This window comes from Schistocerca piceifrons, chromosome 3, assembly GCF_021461385.2.
Source record: "Schistocerca piceifrons isolate TAMUIC-IGC-003096 chromosome 3, iqSchPice1.1, whole genome shotgun sequence".
Taxonomy (NCBI): Eukaryota; Metazoa; Arthropoda; class Insecta; order Orthoptera; family Acrididae; genus Schistocerca; species Schistocerca piceifrons.
Genome location: NC_060140.1, coordinates 83,220,968 through 83,242,115, shown reverse-complemented (window position 1 = coordinate 83,242,115; position 21,148 = coordinate 83,220,968). Strand labels below are relative to the sequence as shown.

The 21,148-nt window shown below is 42.4% G+C and overlaps 1 protein-coding gene across 2 annotated transcripts in view; it reads right to left on the bottom strand.

Annotated features, from left to right (window-relative positions):
- The window catches only part of LOC124789373 (tubulin polymerization-promoting protein homolog), a 410,640-nt gene that overhangs the window by 301,949 nt on the left and 87,543 nt on the right, over positions 1 to 21,148 (bottom strand). The window contains exon 1 of one of the 2 annotated variants that reach the window (XM_047256704.1): positions 817 to 889. The exons of the other annotated variant lie outside the window; for it this stretch is intronic. The gene's annotated coding sequence lies outside the window, so the exon portion shown is untranslated. Of the gene's footprint in view, positions 1 to 816; positions 890 to 21,148 lie in introns of those variants that run through there. 2 annotated transcript variants of the gene reach the window in all.

Sequence of the window (21,148 nt, the reverse complement as noted above, 5' to 3'; positions counted from 1 at the left end):
CGTGACCGACCGTTGCTCTTCCCTTTGCATATGCAACCAGCTTCGGAGAACGTTGGTATGCCAGTCATAAATCTACTAGTGCAGAGGCGACTGCTTGCTGAATCGACGGTGGAATGCACGATGCACTTGAACAACACATTAACTTCACGCAAATTCCAGCACACAAAAGATACCTCTTGTGGTGAAATCCATTCTTTCTTTTTGAATCACCCGGTATTAGGAAAGATAGCACAATAGCTTTGTCATTCATAAGTCGCATTCAAAGATTGATTGTTTGTGGGACAGCCGTGTTAGGTCTCGCGTGCGAAGGAGAAATTTTACCCGAATGTGTCGACAGTATCGTCGCCTATGGAGACCGCGGTTTATCGTTCCACCATACTCGTTCTCACAATGCTAATGATCCCACGACTCTTATAAGAATATGGAATCGAAAGGCTTAGGACGCACGCACACGGTTAGCGCCCAGAGATATACACAGTGGGATCATATAGCCGTGTCAGGTATCGAGTTTCAGGAAATGAGATGTTTCCAACAAGACAAGTATTCACAGCGACAGTGCGACGACTCTGGAGCCACCGCGGACCGTTCGTTCTACTTTGTCCGGGCGTCCCGTTTTAGGCCCTCGCAGTTTTACTAAATCATTTCGGACAAATGCCAGAATGATTCCTGGTCACCGGCGACCATCTGTTCTGTGCTCATTAAAAATAGATATCTATCTATAGCATGTTTTTCCCAGAATTAAACTGTCATGCCCCATATCGTTGTAAAATGATCATTGGACGAATAAATTACTAATATTAATTCTAAGTAACTGGCCTCACGATGAAATGCCGGCAACTAGGGAAGAGTGTTGTACCTAGGACCGCTTTTCCGGCTTCCGTCTCTAGCCGGCCCTATAACAGAAGTTTAATATATTTCTTATTCCATTTTGAAATTATTCACTTTATGTGAACTGCAGTCTGTTTCTGAAATTACAAAAAATTCTACGGAAAAGAAGATTTTTCAAAATGTGAATAATTTTTTACTAGATACAAAATGGTCAGTCACACACCTAGCAACAAATATTCTACTCAAATTTAAAATCCGCGCTGGGTAGCCGTGAGGTCGGCAACCTTGTCACGGTTCGCGCGGCTACCCCTGTCGTAGGTTCGAGTCCTCCATCGGGAATGGGTGTGTGTGTTGTCCTTAGCGATATCACTTTCACTTTTTCCAATTCTGAGGGATTTTCTTTTGCTGCCAACTTCGAAGGATGTAGAAGTCTTACGTGAAACTGAAGTTACCTGTACTTAATTGAGATCACTTTAACTTCATCTATAGTTCCATAGTGAATCAATAATGTGGAGTTGGAGTACGCGCACGGTATTATGACCCGCAAGGCGCCGCGCATCTGCAGCCGGGAAACCCGGCCGAGTGCTTCCAGATGGTGCGGGGTAGTGTTACGAGGCGGCTGCCAGCTGTCATTCTACTTCTGTGCGACTGCGCCCAGTCTTAGTTACAGAAAATACGAGTACGACCTCTCAGGAAATGCTCACTGTTTTCAGTCAAATTCCAAATGCTTTACTTTCCGTATGCACTACGCCCTAAATCTTCCTTCTCTAGTATTCTGCAGCCTTTACAGCGTTGACCTTTGGTAAAATGAACTCTTGCAATTTAACTGCTTCGTCTGAGAGAATACAGAGGAGTACGCGATGTTGTGTTTGTTTGTTTGGTTGGTTGATTTGGTGGAGGGGACCAACAAGTGAGGTCATCGGTCCCATCGGATTAGGGAAGGATGGGGAAGGAAGTCGGCCGTGTCCTTTTAAGGAACCATCCCAGGATTTGGCTGGAGCGATTTAGGGAAACCATGGAAAACCTAAATCAGAATGGCCGGACGCGGGTTTGAATCGTCGTCCTTCCAAATGCGAGTCCAGTGTGCTAACCACTGCGCCACCTCGCTTGGTGTGTTTCTATTTCCTCACATTTGCAGAAGTGTCCATTTCCTTAGTGTGTTTTGCATGTGGAGACTGGATCTTAGACGACTGAGTGTTGTCCACGTAGGATATGTGAGCGTCAGGCCCCCAGGTAAGTTCAACTCTACGTTCGTAAGCGGGACTGACTTGTGTCTCCTGCCACAGATTTAGGCTCTTGGTCCAGGTGCAGTGGTTAAGGGGTCAGTTTTTTCGAGGAACTTCTTTCTCGATCTCAAGCGTTGCGAGATGACAGTGTGGTTACATAGCATATGTCTTGGATCTTCTGCTTGCATTTTCCTCTCTTTTTTTGCAGCGACTGCTCTTCAAATTTGGGATAGAGCTATACCTGCGAGAGATTACACGACGGTCACAGGTGTAGGTCTCAAGCATCCGATAACAATTCTTACTGCCTCACTGACGGCAACGTCTACTTGCTTTGAGAGAGTTGACGATTCTCACACCGGCGATGCATACTCTCCCGCTGCAAACCATTGTGGTTTTTTTTTCTTTATTGACTTTCGTTTTCCCCCGAAGGGGGCGGGCTGGCAGCAGTTTAATATGCCGATTTTCAGCCAACAGAATTTGTTTTAAAAAGGTGAAGATAATATATAATAAAAACAGGCGATAAAATCGGAGACTTAAATGGTAACATGGCGGAAAAAGCGTGGAACTTTAAACATAGAACAAAGGGATGATGATGCTAATAAAATACATATGAAGCAGACAGGTAAAATAATAGACAGACAATTAAAAAAATACGGCGACAGTCTGATTTCTGTTCGCAAGAGACATAAAATTCACATCCAGCGACAGCATGATTTCTGTTCGCAACACTTTGGAAAGACGAACAACACTGAACATTCACTTGTACACTGCACTCAAATGTTGGCAAATATGACATATCACAGCCGAGGGCAGGTGGGGGGAACCTGGACAGATGATGGGAAAGAAAAAAGGGGTGAAGGAGAGGAAAAACGAAAGGGGGGAGGGGGGAAAGGAGCCTATGGACGATGAGGACTCATAAGAGGGGGAGGAGGGGAGGGGTGCTGGGCAAAAGGACTTGGGGAGGGGAGGGGCGGAGAAGGGACGTAGGGAGTCCACCGCGCACGCACTCACTCCTATTGCCACTCGTCACAGCAAGTGATGAAACGTTTCTTGATTTGCATCCCCTATCCTTGTTTCCAGTGGTATACAGGGTGGTCCATCGATAGTGACCGGCCCAAACATCTCACGAAATAAGCGTCAAACGAAAAACTACAAAGAACGAAACTTGTCTAGTTTGAAGGGGCAAACCAGAAGGTACTATGGTTAGCCAGCTAGATGGCGCTGCCATAGGTCAAACGGATATCAACTTTGTTGTTTAAAATAGGAACTCCCATTTTTATTACATATTCGTGTAGTACATAAGGAAATGTGAATTTTTTACTTGGACCACTTTTTTTCGCTTTGTGACAGATGGCGCTCTAATAGTCACAAACGTATAAGTACGTGATATCACATAACATTCCGCCAGTGCGGACGGTATGTGCTTCGTGATACATTACCCGTGTTAAAATGGACCGTTAACCAATTGCGGAAAAGGTCGATACCGTGTTGATGTATGGCTATTGTGATCAAAATGCCCAACGGGCGTGTGATATGCATGCTGCTCGGTATCCTGGACAACATCATGCAAGTGTCCGGACCGTTCCTGGGACAGTTACGTTATTTACGGAAACAGGAAGCGTTCAGCCACATGTGAAACGTCAACCACGACCTGCAACAAATGATGATGCCCAAGTAGGTGTTTAAGCTGCTGTCGCAGCTAATCCGCACATCAGTAGCAGATAAATTGCGCGAGAATTGGCAATCTCAAAAACGTTGTGTTGAGAATGCTACATCAACATCGATTGCACCCGTACCATATTTCTATGCACCAGGAATTGCATGGCGACGACTTTGAACGTCGTGTACAGTTCTGCCACTGGGCACAAGAGAAATTACGGGACGATGGCAGATTTTTTTCACACGTTCTATTTAGCGACGAAGCGTCATTCACCAACAGCGGTAACGTAAACTGGCATAATATGCACTATTGGGCAACGGAAAATCCACGATGACTGCGACAAGTGGAACAACAGCGACCTTGGCGGGTTAATGTATGGTGCGCCATTATGGGAGGAAGGATAATTGGCCCCCATTTTATTGGTGGCAATCTAAATGGTGCAATGTATGCTGATTTCCTACGTAATGTTCTACCGATGTAACCACAAGATGTTTCACTGCATGGCAGACTGGCGATGTACTTCCAATGATGAATGTGCGGCACATAGCTCGCGTGCGGTTGAAGCGGTATTGAATAGCATGTTTCATGACAGGTGGATTGGTCGTCGAAGCACCATACCATGGCCCGCACGTTCACCGGATCTGACGTCCTCAGATTTCTTTATGTGGGGAAGCTGAAGGATATTTGCTATCGTGATCCACCGACAACGCCTGACAACATGCGTCACAATCACGAGCAACTGTGGCCTGGTGACATAATATCGTTGAATGGAAAGAGGAAGACCGTGAATGACTGCAAATGGTCTCGGAACATAACCCTTTCCAGTCAATGATCGGTTCAGTTATCCCTGGTGAGAGGCAACGCCTGAAATTTGGTGTTCACGGCACACTTTTGACACTGTTGATCTCGGAATATTGAATTTCAAAAAATTGTTCAAATGGCTCTGAGCACTATGGGACCTAACATCTGAGGTCACCAGTCCCCTAAAACCACTTAAACCTAACTAACCTAAGGACATGACACACATCCATGCCCGAGGCAGGATTCGAACCTGCGACCGTAGCGGTCGCGCGATTCCAGACTGTAGCGCCTAGAACCGCTCGGCCACTCCGGTCGACCCCTTTTGTAGAGCTTAAGTCTGCGGCTTCGTGGGGTCGGCGCCACACAGAACCTAACCACCACCTCTTACCAACTGAAATCGGGGATCATCTGACCAGGCCACTGTTTTTCAGTCGTCTAGGGTCCAACCTATGTGGTCACGAGCCCAGGAAAGGCGCTGCAGGCGATGTCGTGCTTTTAGCAAAGGCACTCACGTAGGCTGTCTGGTGCCGTAAGCCATTAAGGCCAAATTTTGCCACACTGTCATCGTCGTACGTCCGTCGTTGATTTCTGCGGCTACCTCACGCAGTGCTGCTCGTATCTTAGCACTGACAACGCTACACAAACGTCACTGCTACCGGTCGTTGTTCGTGGTGAGAGGTTAGCCGTGAAATGTAGAATTTTCGGCACGCTTTTGGCACTGTGGATCTCGGAACATTGAATTCTCTATCGATTTCCGAAATGGAAGTCCCATGCGTGTACCTCCAACAACCATTCCGAGTTCAAAGTCCATTAATTACTGTCGTGCAGTCATAACTCGTCGCAAACCTTTTCACATCAATTACCTGAGTGCAAATGACAGCTCCGCCAATACATTGCTCTTTTATTCCTTGTGTGTGCGATGCTACTGCCATATGTATATGTGCATATCGCTATTCCTTGATTTTTTTCACTTTTGTGTATTGCATTAAATTTTTAACATAAGATTAGACCCTTTAATGAATATCTTACGATAGCAATATAAATTTTTAAATTCAGTCAATAATTATACACTGGAGGTGACAAAAGTCGTAGGATAGCAATACGGACATACACCGATTGCGGTAGTAGCGCTTACACAAGTTATAAAGGGGCAGTGCATTGGTGAGTTGTCATTTGTACTCGGGTGATTAATGTAAAAAGATTTCCGACTTGATTATAACCCAGCCACGATAATTAACAGACTTTAAAAGCGGAATAGTAGGTGGAGTTAGACGTATCGGATATTCTAAAAATGGTTCAAATGGCTCTGAGCACTATGGGACTTAACTTCGAAGGTCATCAGTCCCCTAGAACTTAGAACTACTTAAACCTAACTAACCTAAGGACATCACACACATCCATGCCCGAGGCAGGATTCGAACCTGCGACCGTAGCGGCCGCGCGGTTCCAGGCTGTAGCGCCTTTAACCGCTTGGCCACCACGGCCGGGCTCGGATATTCTATTTTGGAAATCGTTAGGGAATGCAACGTTCCGAGATCTGCAGTGTCAAAAGTGTGCCGAGAGTACCAAATTTAAGGCGTCTCACCACGGACAACGCAGTGGCCGATGGCCTTCACTTAGCGTCTGGGAGCAGAAAATACTGAAATATTCTCCGATATTAATAAGATACACTATTTCTTTGAAATCATTTTAACATTTGTTTGTCGTAGTAATCTTCTTCTCCATCGAGGGGAATACCAAAAGTAAGTTACACATTATCATTACAGGCCAAGTAAATTTTATTGAATGGTTTGCTACACTTTACAGTGTCACAGATGCATGACACTATTTTTCAACATAGCCACCTAGTCTGTAAACAACGGTTGGAACATTCTACCAACTTTTCGGTTCCTCGACCATGGAAATTCGCTCCTTCGTCACGGGGCCATTCGAACGTCTCCATCGTTGGAAAATCTCTTCCCTCTCAAATGTTATTTCAGCTTGCCGAAAAAACTGAAATCGCAGTCCATGCATAGCCACAGTTGACTGTGAATACGTTTGCAAATTAACGTTTTGGCCACAGCACACGCAGTGTTTTATGTACATACCAACTTCGAAGTACTTTTCCAAATGCCGCGCCATTTAAATCGCACACTGCGATGCATCTTTAATCCGTACAGCGGCAAAAATGTATCTTTGGGAAGCCTGGTAAATGTACACTCTTCTGACAAAGTGTTACTGTTATTGGGCAACGGTCTTCGCGTGGGACGACATAGGTGACTTAAGTTTCTATAATTCCTGCACAAATTCTTAGTAGTTGTACCTCACCAAACTGGATTTGTACGATACCACAAAGCATGGGAATCGAAATGGGTAGTGATTCTCTTAGAACAAATGCCTGTTAACAATTACAGGTGGAATGAGTTGTGGCAATGTGTCAGTATGCTGTCTTACTGTCAGTAGCAGCGCCAGTCCACATTCAACTGTTGTATCTTCTACTGTGCAATCAGTGCAAGAAAAAATTCTGACGCTCTCCTATACATGCGATATAATCCAGACAGATTCCGAGGAACTTCTTTCGAATCTTGCCAATAATGTTCTGTGATCGTAATATAGCCAGAGTTTCCTTTGCAGAGCTAAATAGAATAACACCGTTTCGTATCATTAGAGCGCACGATGCATTGTTTATAACACTATAAACGATTAGGACGGTTATTAGACAGTACATCTTCTGTCACGTAATGGAGCTTATTACACAGTAGTGTCAGATGGTACGTATCCAAGCAAAGAGTCATATTTGTCATTCACAGATGAACCGACAGAAAAAGATCAAGTAGTCACAGATGACGAAGAATGTGACATCGCAAGAGGAAACTCTTTCATGGATGCTAAAAGAAGGCATCGCAGTAGGAGAAGGCCATTGGTCTCCTTAAGACAACTCGGTAATCACCTACTAGAACTAGCGTAGCTTTTGGCAGAGCTCCACTTTTAGCATTTCCGTCAATTGAACCAGACATGAAGGTCTGGCAGTTTTTTTCAGGAATTCACACTATTTTTCTACCGACTTCTTGTCTTATTTGCGGACTCAGCTGAAATGCGAGAAACTATTTAAAGAATCATTTATAACCCTCCTGAATCGGATTGCAGGCGTTGTATATTGTCTGTAAATCAGAAACGGGTCTCCCGGGAAGCAGTGGCGAGAAGTAGGTCACAGTTTCCGCGGAACTGCGTGGGCGTGTGGCGACGCCGCACGTAGTGTCTTGTGCCACCGCCAGCTGGCGAGCTGCTCACTGGGGGCGGCGCCGCCTGCCACGCTCGCTGCAGTTGCATCCCGATATTTTCGGAAACTTGAGTCTCGGTCCGATGCTGCAAATTATACACTACTGGCCATTAAAACTGCTACACCAAGAAGAAATGCAGATGATAAACGGGTATTCATTCGACAAATATATTATACTAGAACTGACATGTGATTACATTTTCACGCAATTTGGGTGCATAGATCCTGAGAAATCAGTATCCAAAACAACCACCTCTGGACGTAATAACGGCCTTGATACGCCTGGGCATTGAGTCAAACACAGCTTGGATGTCGTGTACAGGTACAGCTGCCCATGCAGCTTCAACACGATACCACAGTTCATCAAGAGTAGTGACTGGCGTATTGTGACGAGCCAGTTGCTCGGCCACCATTGACCAGACGTTTTCAGAGATCTGGAGAATGTGCTGGCCAGGGCAGCAGTCGAACATTTTCTGTATCCAGAAAGACCCGTACAAGACCTGCAACATGCGGTCGTGCATTATCCTGTTGAAATGTAGGCTTTCGCAGGGATCGAATGAAGGGTAGAGCCACGGGTCGTAACACATCTGAAATGTAACGTCCAATGTTCAAAGTGCCGTCAGTGCGAACAAGAGGTGACCTAGACGTGTAACCAATGGCACCCCATACCATCACGCCGGGTGATACGCCAGTATGGCGATGACGAATACACGCTTCCAATGTGCGTTCACCGCGATGTCGCCAAACACAGATGCGATCATCATGATGCTGTAAACAGAACCTGGATTCATCCGAAAAAATGACGTTTTCCCATTCGTGCGCCCAGGTTCGTCGTTGAGTACACTATCGCAGGCGCTCCTGTCTGTGATGCAGCGTCAAGGGTAACCGCAACTATGGTCTCCGAGCTGATAGTTCATGCTGCTGCAAACGTCGTCGAACTCTTGGTGCAGATGGTTGTTGTCTTGGAAACGTCCCCATCTGTTGACTCAGGGATCGAGACGTGGCTGCCCGATCCGTTACAGCCATGCGGATAAGATGCCTGTCATCTCGACTGCTAGTGATACGAGGCCGTTGGGATCCAGCACGGCGTTCCGTATTACCCTCCTGAACCCACCGATTCCATATTCTGCTAGCAGTCATAGGATCTCGACCAACGAAAGCAGCAATGTCGCGATACGATAAACCGCAATGCGATAGGCTACAATCCGACCTTTATCAAAGTCGGAAACGTGATGGTACGCATTTCTCCTCCTTACACGAGGCATCACAACAACGTTTCACCAGGCAACGCCGGTCAACTGGTGTTTGTATATGGGAAATCGGTTGGAAACTTTCCTCATGTCTGCACGTTGTAGGTGTCGCCACCGGCGCCAACCTTGTGTGAATGCACTGAAAAGCTAATCGTTTGCATATCATAGCATCTTCTTCCTGCTGGTTAAATTTCCCGTGTGTAGCACGTCATCTTCGTGAGGTAGCAATTTTAATGGCCATTAGTGTACATAGTGTACTACTGAAAACTCAAACATATACATATTAAAATTACAAAATATCTAAACTTGACACAAACGGAAGCTGAAACATCAATATCAAGATTAACAACTTGGTTACATACTTTAAACCATCTGTAGTTGTCCTCAGTGCCAAGTATCGCTCGAACTCTGCCGTGCTTTATTTGGTACGACGCAGTTGGAGATGGCAAGCTCTTGGTTCCATACCTCCCTATGACTTTTAAACTGAGTTGTTCAGCCGGTTATGTGGGCTTCTAACATAGATGCAGCTGAGCATTTTTCGCATGAACATATATTGCCTGAGGTGAAAAAAGGGAGAAGTGGGTGGAAAGTAACTTAGGGTCTGTTAAGTATTGAATTGGGTCATTCTGTGTCAAATCAACACAATATTGAAGGAAAATTTACCTCGACCTCTTAGATTTTCATGAAAGTTGGTGTACCTAATAACCCTACTTAGTTATGAATGAAAATCATAATTTTTTTCATGATTTAATTAAAAATTTATTAAGACTTGAATTTTCAAATTTTCATTAAAAATTGCTACATACTGGAGTAGTAAACTGCCACTTTCTCAGGAACCGGATGAGATACAGACCTGAAAAATGTGTCATTTTAAAGCTCTTTAACTGCGCTTTCATTTAGTATGCAACATGATGGCGCTCAAAAATTATTTTTTTTAAAATAAATAAATTTTAAACTTTAATTTTCTAAAGTAGCCATATTTTTAAAATTCTGAAAAATCATAAAACTTCCTTGCACTATTCTCTTACACCTCTAAAAGTTTCATTTTGGGGTCATCATGGGATCAGGTCATACAAGGAGTAAATCTACTACATTAACGCATGTCCGAATCACGTCAGGTCAGACGGATGACGCCGTATTGCAAACTGCGCAGCTACATCATAAAATTTGGGACATCTTCTGTGAATGGTAGCTCACAGTGCCATCGCAGAATTCCACGAGTTGTTTATGTATACCTACGAGTATATTTGCCCTTCGGACACACATGATCTTTAAATCTTTGTCCGAAATTTCAAATTATATAGGGTGAATTCGAACATGGATTGACATTTTTTTTTTGTAATTCTAAGTTCTTCATATTTGATTTTAGTAACTTTAAACATATACTAAGAAAGTCCACGATTAGGAGAAAGTGATATGAGATAACGAACGCTGCTATAGACGTGCTGTCTTCATTCCGTGCTGAGCGCTGGTTTTGTTATACAGCTCGCCTATACTGTGAGACGGCGTCCCGGCCGCTGTGAAACATTTATTATCCAATTTTATAGGAATTAACTAAATTTTTGCACATCTTACGATTTGATATCTTCGCTCGATAAAGGACTAAGTTCCTTTTTGTTATTCCTCACAGTTACTGTGCAGCATAAAGCTGAGTGAAGTATTGGACAAAATTTTGAAGAGTTTGGAGAGATAAAATCACATTGGGTAGGTTTTGCATATGTTTGATTTTAGCTAATAGAATGCAGGAAATAAATTGTAGATAAGATATCAAATTTTATTTAAAATTGAGAGCAGAACAATCGCTCACTGCGTTCACGAGATTTTGGTTTTTATATTCGACAGACAGTCGCTCGTGGTGCGGACGGGAATCACGTGATTATAAAAATCGTTATGTTTCATTAACAGTTCAAGATACTGAAACGAGGTTCTTTGCAAATGATAGCGCGCAAAGAGACACGTAAATTGTACGATAAACACCCGAAAATTTTTATTCAGCTAGATATGAAAGTAGGTCGCTCGCAGCAGGGAGAAGGTCGGCAGAACGGCACGCTTAAACACCATGGGCGTCGATCTAGTTATACTATTGAAATAACTCACTTTTCTATATACGATAATTTTCCACAATTAATATCACGAACAGCTCTATCTAAAAGTTTCAGTACATAATTACACCGCACTATAGCACCTTTCTTGCTTTTATATGTTCTCGGCATTGTCCGAAATCACCCCACATCGTACACATATTTGTAAAAACCGTCGTTATTTTACAACTTAACACGAAAGACTCGACAAGCTCGTACAGCAGTTGTTTCAATGCTATAGGCTAGCGATCTCGTTGACAACTATAATACTTTTCCAGTAGTTGCAACAATAGAAAGTTTCTACTTGATAATACTGCGCGAACTTTCAACGGTGAGACTGTTCTTCAGGTATTTATCTAGGTACACATTCGACACAAAATAAAAGGAAGTGAAATTAGTGCACGTCTGGAACCCTAGTTCGGTTTCGTCACGTATCGGCTCGGTCCGGAATCCTTTGTGTCGACTGTTCTGTTCTTCCATGGGTCAAAGCCAGCAACCTAGCAATTGTTTCACAACAGCGCGGTGAAGATAAATGTTGCAAGTTGTTTTAGCAATGCCGTTCGTGGGTTACGTCGTTATTTCCGCTCTCGCGTTTTCTCTGTCTGCAACAGCCTAGGTTAACTGCACCACCACTCACAGTGCAAACCGTCTCAAGTACGTAGAAACGAGGTAAACGTTGCTAGGAAGAAACATAAATTCATGGAATTTTTAGTATTGCTCCTCTGTATTTCCCACAGGGGCTACGAATTTATGGAGTAAAATCGGGGAACATAAAATCCAACTTCCACTGTAGTGATTTAATATTTCTTCAACTTCCAGGTGCTGCTGATTTAAGACATTAAGAGAACAAGATGGAGTAAAGTAACAGACGTGTAATTTTACATTGCTTCAATCCTTTGATAACAGCGGGCCATAGCTGCCAAATAAAAGGACTGAGAACTGTTTCACAATGGATGTGTACCTTTTTCCCGAAATGCCGAAAATTGCCAACATTTGTGACAGCTGTAGAAAAAAACTTGGTATACTTCGGAAACGGCAGTAGGCTGCAGTAGATGCTGACCACAATATGGGGTCAGAGTACAATCAAGATCCTATTTTTACGACTCAGGCACAGTTTTGCAGTCCCTTAAAACTTGTCTTCAAGAGTAAGGAGACTGTCCTCTAAATACGAAAAAGATAGAATCTAAGAGATATGCTGCAGAAAAGAGACAATGAATCGGTTCTACTATGAGAATGAATCTGTTTGCTTGCCAACACGAGTCTTCTGAAAGTGAGACTGAGATGACATGAAATGCAGCTTTAAACTATCTGAAGACCATCTTCACAAATCTAAGCAGCAGAAAAAAGAAAATCATGATTTTAACATAACCGCCTGAATTATGAAGTGTCAGGAAGATTATGCAGGAGTTCAATGTCCCAAAGTACGTGGTTTAGCAAGCAATCAATTCAGCAGCTATTACAGAACTGAGGCATTTTGGAAAATCCAGACCAAAACCAGGGAAAAGTCTGCCATTAGAAACTGCCCACACAATGGTCATTTTATGAGAGTGACGACATCAGCAGGGCAAAGCCTGGAGCAAAGGATTTTGTTTCAATGAAGGACAGTGGCGGTCAGAAAATTAAAGTGTCGGAGAGACTTGATCCTTGTGATTTAAAGGAGGCATGCAGAGTGTTTAAAGAAAATTTTCCTAATACAATTGTTAGTTTTTTCAAATTTGCAGAGTAGGAGCCTAAAAACTATATTCTAGCAGGCCACTGAAGTACACGCATCGTGTGCGTATGTGCCATTCACCAAAATTTGAAACTTATTACTGAAAATGCAAGGTTGAGCTCATTAACAAATGGAGAAATACAGACGTATAAACATTGGCCTTGCAAAGGTTCTGCCCAATCCAACATCAATAGATTGTCAGTTGGGAGACTGTGATCCACGCATTAATAAGAAAATCGAGACCACACTAAAGAAGGCATTCGAAGAAAAGCTGATAGAGAATGTCACCTCCTGACAGTGGATTTCAGTGGACAGGCATAAATTGGAAACATTACAAAAATCAACTACAGAGTTCATCAATTTATTTTGCAATAAGCTATCTATGTTGGTCCGCCATGATCTAGTTGCAAAACAACAGAGCTCATTTATGAAAGACGTTAGAGAAAGCCTACAAGTTTCATAGTTTCCTGTGTACTTTGATTTTTCAAAGCATTACTTATTTTTTATGCAGGATTAGGTCCAGAGCTATCACTGAACAAGTCAGCAAGCCACTGTTCACTCATTTGTAGTGTACTGCAAAGGAGAAACAGAAACAGAGCATTTTAGTTATGTTGTTGTTTCAGACTGTCTTGAACATAACCCAGGGACTATGTACTGCATCCACAAAAAGCTCACTGAATTTTTGAGAAGGAACTTTGGACCTATAAAAATATACTACCTTTCTGATGGTGGTATTGCTCAGTACAAAGACAAGAAATTTTTTTTAATCCATGTTTTCATCAAGTTGAGTTTGGCATAGTGGCTGAACGGCACTTTTCAGCAAAAGCTCATGGGAAAAGGCCTTGCGATGCAGCTGGTGGCACAGTCAAGATGATGGCAGCACGAGAAAGTTTGCAGTATCCATATGACAATCAAATTCTTACACCTCAGCAGCTTTTCAACTGAGCAGTGGGAAACGTCTCTGGAGTACATTTCACATTTGTAACTCAGGACGAATACATAGAGGCAGCCACATTTCTAACCAGTCGCTTCTGCAAAGCATTAATAATACCAGGGACTCAAACGATTCATGCACTCACTTCTGTAGTTTCAGATACGACAAAAATCTCTGTCAACATATTCTCATACGCTCGGAGATCATCACAACAGTTGACCACCAAACCCCAAGAAACACTGTCATTGACAGGTATAAACGGTTACATAACAACAGTGTATAACAACAAGTGGTGGCTTGCACACATTTATGAAAGATGAGGAAGAAGATGAACTGAAAGTGACATTTCTTCATCCATGTGGACCATCTCCTTCTTTTGCATACCCAGAGAAGCCAGACGTTATGTGGATTCGTTTGATGGATGTTCCGTTAAGTTGAACCTGTGACTCCAACAGGTCGAATATACACTTTGCCTAAAAATGACGTGGTCAAAACCAACAGAGCCTTTACAGTTAATTACAATTTATAAGAAGTGATAGACACAACTGTTGGTTGGTTGGTTTGAGGGGTGAAAGGGACCAGACTGCAGACACAACTGTTCATAAATGTCAAGTTGTAAGGAAATTTTTTAAAATTCATTTGGCGACGTCTTAAAGCAGAACCTTTATGAAAGTCATTTTTCACACAACACATAGAATTTGAAAATTCTCACATGTGATCATGATGACCCCAAAATGAAACTTTCACAGTTGTAAGAGTATGGTGCAAGGCAATTTTGTGATTTTTAAATTTTAAAAATATGGCTTTTTTAGCAAATTAAAATATAAAATTTATGTAGATTAAAATTTTTTAACAGCATCATGTTGCATACCAAATAAAAGCCCCTCTAAAGATCTTTAAAATGGTATCTTTTTCAGGTCTGTATCTCATTTGGCTTCTGAGAAAACTCCAGGGTGTAGAAATTTTTAACGAAAATTTGAAAATTCAAGTCCAAATAAATTTTTAATTAATTCACGAAAAATTTGTTAATAGATTTCATTCATAACTATGTAGGGACATTAGGTACAGATAGCAAATATCGGCATTGAGCCATTCTGTGTCAAATCAACACACTGATTAAGTTTGACGTTCTCAGGTACTCCTACATTCATCATAATCTGAGAACGTCAAACTTAATCAGTGTGTTGATTTGTCACGGAATGGCTCAATGCCGAAATTTGCTATCTGTTTGCGTACTCAGCTACTGAGACGCCCTCTTAACAGCGAAGAGCGTATAAAATTAACTTGAACTACTTGAATCTTACAGTATTCGGCCCAGTACATGAAACTGTGGCGATTTACTGTACCATTGAGTTTGAACTGTGTCTCATCAGACCACACAATCATCTCTGCAAACTCTTCATCGTTAGCCGGCCGGAGTGGTCGTGTGGTTCTAGGCGCTACAGTCTGGAACCGAGCGACCGCTACGGTCGCAGGTTCGAATCCTGCCTCGGGCATGGATGTGTGTGATGTCCTTAGGTTAGTTAGGTTTAATTAGTTCTAAGTTCTAGGCGACTGATGACCTCAGAAGTTAAGTCGCATAGTGCTCAGAGCCATTTTTTTCTTCATCGTTGCGCACCATGTTAGTAAACCACTCGCAGTACTCCATTCTGCGATCCGGGCCGTCCTCGTTCATTGCGTGAAGCAGTCGTGGGATGTAGCACTTCCACTTTGCTTCTTCAAAATTCGCTGAAGGGCACACTGTCTCACAGACTTCTGTGATGAGCGAGTGAATTGTTGTAACACACGACGGTAGTTCGATGGACTTGTTACTGTTACAGGTCGTCCAGATCGTTGTTTGTGTACATCTTTAATACAGCGTTCGGCTTCAAATTCGTCTCGAATGCGACGAATCGTTAAAAGTGTCGGTGGCTCTGTTTGATACTCATTTCGCCTTTGCCGTTGAACCTTATTAATGTTTTCGTACTTAAAATACTACTTCAAAACTGACTTCCTTTCATCGAATGTAAGCCTTGCGGGAGCCATGTTTACTCGAGTAACTAGGTGCAACTAAGAACAACACGCTGACTATCTGGCGACTGTCATCTAACAAAATAAAACAACGCAATACAACGCTTGTGTGGCGATTTACGGAACTACAAACTATTACACTACCAAAGATGAGACAACTCCGTCAGTTAGTTTGCCAGTGATGAAATTTTAAACTGGGGATACTTTTTTTTATGTTGTACGTACATGTCCTGTGCGTAGCAGGAATTAAGGTACACTGCAGCAGCTCGACTCGGCATAGACTCAACAAGTCGTTGGAAGACCCTGGAAAAATATTAATCCACGCTGCCTTTATAACCATCCATAATTGACAAAGTGTTTACATGTCGGGGGATCTGGGTAGGCAGCTCATTCGCCTGAGCTGTTCACAACATTCTTCAAATCAATTGCCAACAACTGTGGCACGGTGCATGGCACATTGTCATCCATAAAAATTCCATCGTTGTTTGGGGACATGAAGTCCATGAATGGCTGCAAATAGTCTCCAAATAGCCAAACATAACCACTTCCTGTCAGTAACCCATTTCATTCCACATTGACACAGCCCTCATCATTATGGAGTCACCACCATCTTGTACAGTGCCTTGTTGACAACTTTGCTACATGGCTTCGTGGGGTCTGTCCCACATTCATAATCTACCATCAGGTCTTAGAAGCTGAAATCGGGACTCATCCGACCAGGCACGGATTTCCAGTCGTCTAAGAGTCCAACCGATATGGTTATGAGCCCAGGAGATGCGTTGCAGGTGATGTTGTGCTGTTAGGAAAGGCACTCGTGTCAGTCATCTACTGCCGTAGCCCGTTAACGCCACATTTCGCCACACTGTCCTAAGAGATACATTGATTTCTGCGGTTATTTCACGCAGTGTTGCTTGTCTGTTAGCACTGACAACTCCAAGCAAACGGCGCTGCTCTCGATCGTTAAGTGCGGGCAATCGACCACTGCGTTGTCCATTGTGAGAGGTAATGCTTGAAATTTGGTATCCTAGGCAAACTGTTGACACGGTGGGCCTCGGAATATTGAATTCCCTAACGATTTCAGAAATGGAATGCCCCATGCCTCTAGCTCCAACTACCGTGTCTGTTAATTCCCTTCGTGTGACAATAATCGGGTCGTAAACCTTTTCACATGAATCACCTGAGTACAAATGACAGTTCCAGCAATGCACAGCCCGTTTATACGTTGTGTATGCGATACTGCCGCCATCTGGATATGTGCATATTGCTATCCCATGACTTTTGTCGCCTCAGCGTATTTTACAAGAGCTCTGTGACTTGAACGGACGCGTTTTAGATTGTAATCCCTCAAGTAACATGGATACATGTGACATTCATCCGATTTGATCTCCGCAGCCGGTATATGTACCTATATTATTTTAAGTTTCAAATGTATATCTTATTCCAAAACTATGAAATGCAACTTGTAAAACAGGATAATAATTTATCCAGCATCATATAATTTGCTAATATTTGAGAACTGCAAGACTGGGAAGTATTTTCTGTAAAATCCTGAACAGTTTTACCTCTGATGAAAATCGTCACAAATCTGGGTTTCTACAACTATAGAACTGAGAGTTGAACTTCTGAAGTGACTAACATAAATACATGGATTGTTTCGTAATCGTTTTGTATTATACTCCCCATTTAAGAAGTCTCTATGCGCTGGTGAATAACAAGACATTGTTTTCACTTTCTTTAGGAGTTACGTGGACCAGACAGCTTGGCGTTTTAGTTCGTTGTATAAACGCTTGTGCAAGTTCAGTTGACAGTGTATTGATTTACTCCTACACAAACACTCCTTAGCCTACAGTGCAATGCATATACCATTACTACTTGCTCCCTTTCCTGTAAATGGAGCAAAGGATTTATTTATTTATTTATTTATTTATTTTGCCAGTATGCCCCTCTACCAGTCCTAACCTCCATTATCTACAGACAGTCCTTGCGCGAGATGAACACTGTAGAAATAATAGTTCCGCAATATGTCGCTAATTCTGCTTCTCTAAATTTGCTCAATAGCGTTTCGCAAAAAGTTCATATTCTTCCCTTGCAGGACACCCATTTAAGGCCACAGAGCATTTCCGGTAACAAGTCTAGTAGCTCGTATCCGATATGCTTCGATGTCTTCGTTTAGTCCGACCTGGGTGAGATCCCAAACACTCGAGAAGCAAACGCGTTCTGCATGCTATGTCTTTCACAGGTGCACTTTGCTTTCCCAACACTCTCCCAGTAAGCCGTAGTCGGCCATTCGCATTTCCTATTACTGACCGTAGGTGCCCGTTCCATAAGTCTTTTCACAACTTTACCCTAGATATTTAACTGAAAGCATACCATTTTTATATTTGATCATTACAGGAATGTTGCTCTTAACTATTCGCATTAACTTCATTTCCTTAATTCCTATCGTGGACTCATTAAAATAAAGTCATTGTCTACAGATTTTTTTTAAAGTAGGCCTACGGGTCGCACCAACGGCGAGCCATGAGTGAGTAGCGAAAGACGTGATTGCAATATAAACCCATTATTATCTCTGAAGTGTGCTTTGTGTCTTTCATATTAGAGAGCACCTAAGCAGGCTCCAGAATTGGAACAGTGGCTCTGTTATGGAGCACCACAGGAGGTGTGGGATACCCGTGTGAAAGCAATGAACTTGAGACGACGCTGACATCTGGCGGCCGCGTAGGCAACGCGATAGATACCACGCCCACGCCAGAACTTAAAAAGTAGTAGAAGTTACAGTGGGTTCCCCAACAATATATTTGAAATTATAGTTAATGTAACCGAATTTTTTATTTCACTTTTGGTACAAGCAGTTTAAGTAAATGATATTCCTTGTATTTTTAAGGCTTCATAGGCTCCCAACTGGAGTAAAGACAAGTTTATGTGGAACACTAACAACTGATTAAATTGATAAAAAATTTAAACCACTGTACTCTTCATAGGCATTAATGTACCGTTGCCAGCCCGCCCCATTTTGGGGAGTCAAATAACAATAAAGAAAAAAAAACATAGGCATTAATGGTTCGAACAGTGAGCTCATCTTCAAATGGCTGTTGTACATTTATCAAACAGTATCACTGGTCGTGATTTGTTCTGTTCTTTTCCGAAGTTTTATGTACATTTGTCACACTGTTGATGACGATGATGATGATGATATTGGTTTGTGGGGCGCTCAATTGCGTGGTTGTCAACTCACATACGAATGCCCAGTCTTTTCACTGTCCAGTCTCGCCGCTTTTCCGAATGATGATGAAATTTCACTGTGCAGTCGCGCCGCTTTCCCAAACGATGATAAAATGATGTGGACAACACAAACACCCAGTCCCCGAGCGGAGAAAATCCCCGACCCGGCATGGTCTCGAACCCGGGACCTCTTGATTCACACTAGTTAACGTACTTTTTATCACTTTCAGCCATAGGATCACAAATCGTTCACGAATAAAATGTAATTGTTGGTCATAACTTTTATTAGCAAATTCAATAACACTGTGTGTTCGTGCTTAATTGGTGCCACATTCCATATTTTACCTGTGACAATGTACGACTGTGTTGCTCAAACCAGATAATACGTTTCTTTTGAAAACTGAGTCAACGTTATAGCTGCATGCGGAAGAAGTTGGACAGGTATTGAATGATGTGAACAGATTATCGGCTGTATGTACGTTTTCGTTGTGTATTTTCATAAACAGTTAAGACGTGAACTGGCTTAAATTTGTAATTACTATTTTGCAAAATAAAAAATCGCATAATATTCTAGAATGCCAACTGTTGTTTTTGTCATAATTGGCAAAACTCGTCGGAGGAAAAAACTGCGTTTCAGCGTATAAAAGTTGTTTTGTTCAATGTAAACAAACGTTGTTGCTCAATATGCTCACTCGAGCAGGCGTGATGTGTTGAGTAATTGATGTAGGTTTGAAAAGTGTAGTGATCGCCCTCGATCTTGACTCTACCATTCTGAAATTTTCAGAACTCACAGAGCCCTAGCCTGGCCGCGTACACCCTCAGCTAGAGTCCTGGACACAGTGCGCTGAGAACATCCGCCGAACTTTTGGTTCATGCACTGGATAATATCTTGATGCTAACTAAATGTCATATGTTTCATCAGGTAAACAGTGGCCCTGCATGTTTGCCCTATGTTACGTTTTTTGTATTGGTGGCTGATTTACATTGCACTAATCCACATTTTACTTTTGTTGGACACGCAAAGCAAAACAACGACGCTTATTTTCTATGCTTGTCATTCCTCTATTTACTTTTAATAACTAATTAATAAAGAAATTACTGTATAATTTGAACATACTCAAGGAAAGGAATGCATTCCTTTCAAAGGAAATAAAAAAGTTTGTCACCATTCTCACTTTCCGTTATTTACGTCTACATCTATACTCGTAAAACACTTTAGGGCGTGTGGTGGAGTGTACATGATGTATCAATTGTCATTTCCCTTCTTATTGTCGCGAACGGTATGACAAAAGAATGACTGACAAGCTAGCATCTCTCTAATTTTACCTTCTTGGCCTTTTCACGAGGTATATTTAGGAGAAAGGAATATATCGGTTAACTCTTCTAGAAAGTTACGCTCCCATCGCGATGCACAACACCTCTCTTGTAGCGTCTACTACTGGATTGGATGAGTATCTCCGAGAGTCCATCGCACTACGTAGGCAAACCTGTAACAAAACATGCTACTCTTCTTTGGATCTTATCTAATTCCTCTTATTGTACCTGCTAATGATTCCGGACTGAGGAGCTAGTCAAACATCGATCGAACGAGGATTTTGAAAGCTACCTCCTTCGTAGATGGATTCTTTCAGTGTGTCTCAGACTGGTATCTGCCTTCCATGTAATCAGTTTTATGTGGCTGTTCCACTTTTAATCACCCCTCACACTTGCTCTGTAGTATCTCAGCTTTATTTTGTGCCTCGAACGTAGTAAACTTCATACTGACAGGTAACGTTAAATAGATGTGATCACCTACGATAAAGCAGGGCAAAGATTTACATTACTCTGTGCGTATTCTTTTGTCTCCCTCTTTTCGAAGATGGAGACGACATCAGAGAAATTCATTCTCGTTCTTCAGTAAAAACTGAAAGATTCTTTTTGTAACTAGCTCCGCCATTAATTGATATCCACCATTATATGGGGCGTAACTAGTCTGCAACCAATATATCAACAGAGAATCTCGGCATTACCCAGGTATCTATTTATAGATGTGTGTCCACGCCGGTACCACGCAGCGTCTGGCCTTGTGCTTGATGTTCATGGAGCCGTAACTCCTGAACTGTGTATCGTACGATGATATTTTGTAGGTACATTCAGCGGCATACGTGGATACTGTCTGCAAAACGT